Source organism: Phalaenopsis equestris, unplaced genomic scaffold, assembly GCF_001263595.1.
Source record: "Phalaenopsis equestris unplaced genomic scaffold, ASM126359v1 Scaffold000107, whole genome shotgun sequence".
In the NCBI taxonomy this organism is placed as follows: Eukaryota; Viridiplantae; Streptophyta; class Magnoliopsida; order Asparagales; family Orchidaceae; genus Phalaenopsis; species Phalaenopsis equestris.
Genome location: NW_018164549.1, coordinates 928,591 through 933,323, shown reverse-complemented (window position 1 = coordinate 933,323; position 4,733 = coordinate 928,591).

Sequence of the window (4,733 nt, the reverse complement as noted above, 5' to 3'; positions counted from 1 at the left end):
GAGCCGAACACGAGCTGAGCATGGCTCGCTTGTGTTCGGCTCGTTTACACCCCTAGTTCATCGCATGTAAAAGGGTCTTTTTGACTCTTCTCTCGAGACTTATACTCTATAAGAAGATTTCTCACTACTTTTCTCTTGTAACCATTTAGTTACAAAACATATGAAATGACTCAGAGAATCCGGGAATATCTCAGTTTCCTTCTACGAGGCAACTCTATGTTTGCTCTTTTATTTCTTTCTCCCCCTCTCTCTACTTCTTCCTTAAGGTATCTACCGCTCTTTGTTATGAACTATACCAGTTGATGATAACAAAGAATAGAACGAGAAAGATCACACCAGAAAAGAACACACTGATTTACATGGTTCGGCAAATTGCTTATATCCACGGAGTTGCGGAGCATTTTACTACTTGAGGAATTTATACAAGTCAATTACCTAGACTTACAAGAGGAATCTCTCACTCTTCGTTGCTCTCTCTCTTCTTCTCACTTTGAAGATCTCTTGAAATATTCTGAGTTCATTTTGTCTTATCATATTGTTTCATTAATCATCTGAGGTTAAAGTCTGACTACCACGCTGCTCAGTGAAACTTGACAGTTTAATTATCCCCAGGATAGGATAATCGATTAATCAATTGATGTTTCATTTAAGAGTTATGTGAGTGGATGCCCCTAAGGCAAGCTTAGGTCATTTAAAGATTAGATACCCAAAATTAAGGTCAGGCGTGTAGTGTTTAAGGATGTTAATCACCCATCATATTATTTTCTAAATCTGATCAATTGAGTTTAGACATCGAGCCTATGTCACTACTAAGCCCTTAACAATCATGATAGATAGGTGAAATGGTGATTATCAAAATTTTGATTTAAATGATGTGTTTTCTTATCAAATTGTCAAACCATCCTCAACTTTGGGCTTAAGAAAAGTAAATTTCCATCTTTCCAACTTAAGTCTATCACTTAAGAATCGTTCGATCTTAGTTGACTTCCAAGTCATGAAAATTAGGAGATTTATAAACTTGTTGACTTGTTGACATTGTGCAAAGGTGACATTGTGCAAAGGTAGTGAGTGGGTTTCTATCTTTTAATATTATTGTATTTCAATCACCCGAACATGCTTATTAAGATCAAAATTACTCATTTTCTCTAGTTAATCCTAAATTTTGATGAAGGCACCAAAGTCTAAAATGACTATTTTGCCCTTGGGGCACTGCACCTCATAATTCATTAAACACAACTCAAATGACTTTGAGCATTTAGAGTATCATATCCATGAGGTAATTACAATGTTTAGAGGAGAATATGTGGACCTCTCAAAATTTAATTTAATTTAATTAATTATTTAAATTTAGAAAATAAGATTTTTAGAAATTAATTTATTTGGCTTCCCAAGATAAAGTTTTTATTCATGAGAAAATTATTAGAAGTTTTCCTAAGTCAGAGAAAAATTTAGGCAAAATTTCATGGTCCTTTGAATTAATTTATTATATTTAATTTAGTGGGAAAATGAGGAAAATCCACTTTTAAGCCTTAAAAATTTGTTTTTAACTTAGAAAAAATTAAGAAAAATATTTTGATGAGCCCCAAGTGAAAAGAGAAAAATTAGGCACATTTTTAAATATTTTTGACATTTTTGGGATTTTTATTTATTTTAATTATTTTAAATTCAAAATAAGCCTAAAAAATCAAGTATTTTACTAAAAATAACTTTTATTTTTCCTAAGTGCCCTTGATCACAAGGAACTCAGAAAACCACTTTTCATAATTTTTCCAAGTGTATTTAATTTATTATAATTATTTTTGTACACAAATACAAGATTTCCTTGAAAATCAACTTTAGTATTTAAACTTAACCAAATAATTTTCAAATTTTTGCAGTGAATAGACATGCTTTTTATGAACAATGTGGGATTGATTCTGTCAATTTTCTATGAGTATTTAATTTACATAAATTAATACAAAATATTTGCACTTAATTAAATTTAGAAATTTAGAAATTCACAAAGTAATTCAAAGCATCAAAATATTTTTCTTTGAGTTTTCTGTCCACAAGAAACCTACCAAAATTATTCTCATAATTTTCCAAGTGATATTTTGGTTTATGTAATTAAAATAAGCCAAAATAGTCACTCTAGCTTGAAAATTAGGGATATAAGTGTAGAGATGTCCTCTGACCTTGAAAAAATCAGAGAGCACCCCCTCTATGATGAAGAATGAACCTTAACAGTTTCAAGCCATGGTGAGCAATATCTAATCATGGATAATTAAAATACCACATAGGGTATTTAATTCATTAAAAATCATATGCTTGCCAATTAATTTTTATTTTTAGTCCACATTATTCTCTTCTGTTCACTGAGCAAGATGATATTTTTCTTTTATTTTTATGATTTTTCTAGAGAAATATATGAATTTTTGAAGTTTAGGTATTTAAAATAATTTAGAAAATTCATATTTTTCTACTTATCCATGTGACGCCACTTCAACCTACGGCGGCTCCGAACTCACACGCGGCGTGCTCCCAAACGTTGCACCCAATCGTTGCACTTTCCAACTTGGCATGCAACGCGGCCCACCTTCTCGCACTGAGATTTGATCCGACTCGATCTCCTCTGTCCATTGGATACACGTGCGATCGAACGGCTCTCCGTTATCGTCCCTAAGTGACCTAACCCGTAAGTCATTCACACTAAAATCTTAAGATCTCGAGCTAGACTCAACCAAATCGCATGGGGTTTGTTTCTAAATCTTTATCTACTCAAGACGAACACATCTATACAGTTAATCAAGTATGAAATCAAGCCATTGCAAATGGAGAATCAAAATAAGCTCGGGCTAGGGTTAGAGCTCAATACCTTTGTCTGAGAGGAGGGGTCTCAATCAGATGGTTGTGGTAGCTTCGATTGTGTCCAACGAACCTCCAGATGAAGTCTCAAGCCCTGGTGAATTGTCAAGATATGAATTCGATCAACGTGAATTTCAGGTGTTGGTCTAGAGCTAGGTTAGAGGCTGTTTGAGAGGGGGCTTTTATAAGGATTCAACTTCTCTTGCCCTAGGAATGGTGTGTGCACAAGCAGTTTGATTTTGGTGGATTGTGGAGCTATGGAGAATTTTGTCCTTGTTTTGGGCAAAAATTTGAGCTCAAAATTGGGCTTTCACTATGGGGATCAGTGGGGGAAAATGGTGGCAATGAGCTCAGGAGTTCTTGGAGAGTGTCTAAGAGCAATTGGACAGAGTTTCCCCAAAGATTTGGCACACTTCATGTATTGCCCATGAGAGGGTTGGTTTAAATAAACTGCTTTAGGGTGGTTGTCAGGGCCTAAATTCAGGTTCAAATTAGTGCTTAGGTGGAGGGCTGAGAAGCTCTAAAGATCAATTATGGTGAGCTGGCCCCCAATGTTGAAAGTGGGTTTGATTTAGGGGTGGTGGCCCTCATTTTTGGAGTTTTCCGGCCACTAGGCCGGCCGGCAGAGCCAAGCGTGGTGGCCAGAGGGTCAGGTGAGCCAGTGGGAGGGTTAATTATGATTAACCCTCAATGGCAAATGATGATGGAGGAGATTTTTTAGTTAAGACCCATAAATGGGATAAGATCCCTTAAATTATGGGACCCCCATAGCTTACTTGGGTGGTTTAAGAGGGTTTAGCATGGTCAATAAGGTGATTAACCCTCAATGATAAGTGATGATGGAGGTGATATTTTAGTTAAGGCCCATAAATGGGATAACATCCCTTAAATTAGGGAACCTTTGGTCCATACCTTACTTGGGTGGTTTAAGAGGGTTTAGCTTGGTCAATAAGGTGTGCTTAGTGGCTGTAGAAACCTTAATTTGGTGACTTTATGATGGCTAAGTCAATTTTGGTGTATGGGCTTAATTTGGGTTAAAATGGCTAAAAGTTGGGTTTGGGTTAGGCTAGTCATGACTTTGAGCTCAATTGATTGATCAACATTGTGTAGATGATTGTCATGAAGGTTTTTGGTGAAAGATTAAAGTAATTTTGAGTTCAAGTGGAAGCTCAATTTGAAGGATTTTGGGATTTTAATCAATTTGGGTATGTTGGACTAGACTTTGATCTAGGTTGGACTAAGTCCAAATTGGTGGTTGAAAATGGTTGATAGGATTGTCATGAAGAGTTTTCAACATAAATTGGGAGTCAATTTTGGGGTCAGGGCATTCAATTTGGTAGCATTTGGAGACAGCCAATTTGAGGCAAATTGAGGGATTACAAATTTAGAGACTTTTGGACTTGGGTTAAAATTGAGTGAAATTGAAACTTTACCAAGGCCAATTGAAGGTTCTATTTGGTGTGTAGGATTATTAGGAAGAATTTAGGATCCAAATTGGGGGAAATGAGTAGGTTGTGGGGTTCAATTTGGTGGGGTTAAGTCATATGGTTAAAATTGGGGGTTTTGATTTGGATCAAAATTGAGCTCAAAGCATGGGTCAATTAGGCTTGGATTTGGTTTGCAATTGAGCTCAAAGCATGGGTCAATTAGGCTTGGATTTGGTTTGGATTGATCATATGAAAGTTTGATTTGAGTTTAGGATTGAAATTGAGGGGTTGGGGCCAAATTGATGGACATTTGGGATGAATTTGGGGACAATTTTCTCTTTGAATCAGTTCAATACTTCTGATTCATAACTTTTTGAAAATTGATTCGATAATTTCAATTTTCATACTGAATCAGTTCAATAATTCTGATTCATAATCTTTCAGAAAAATTGATCCAATAAT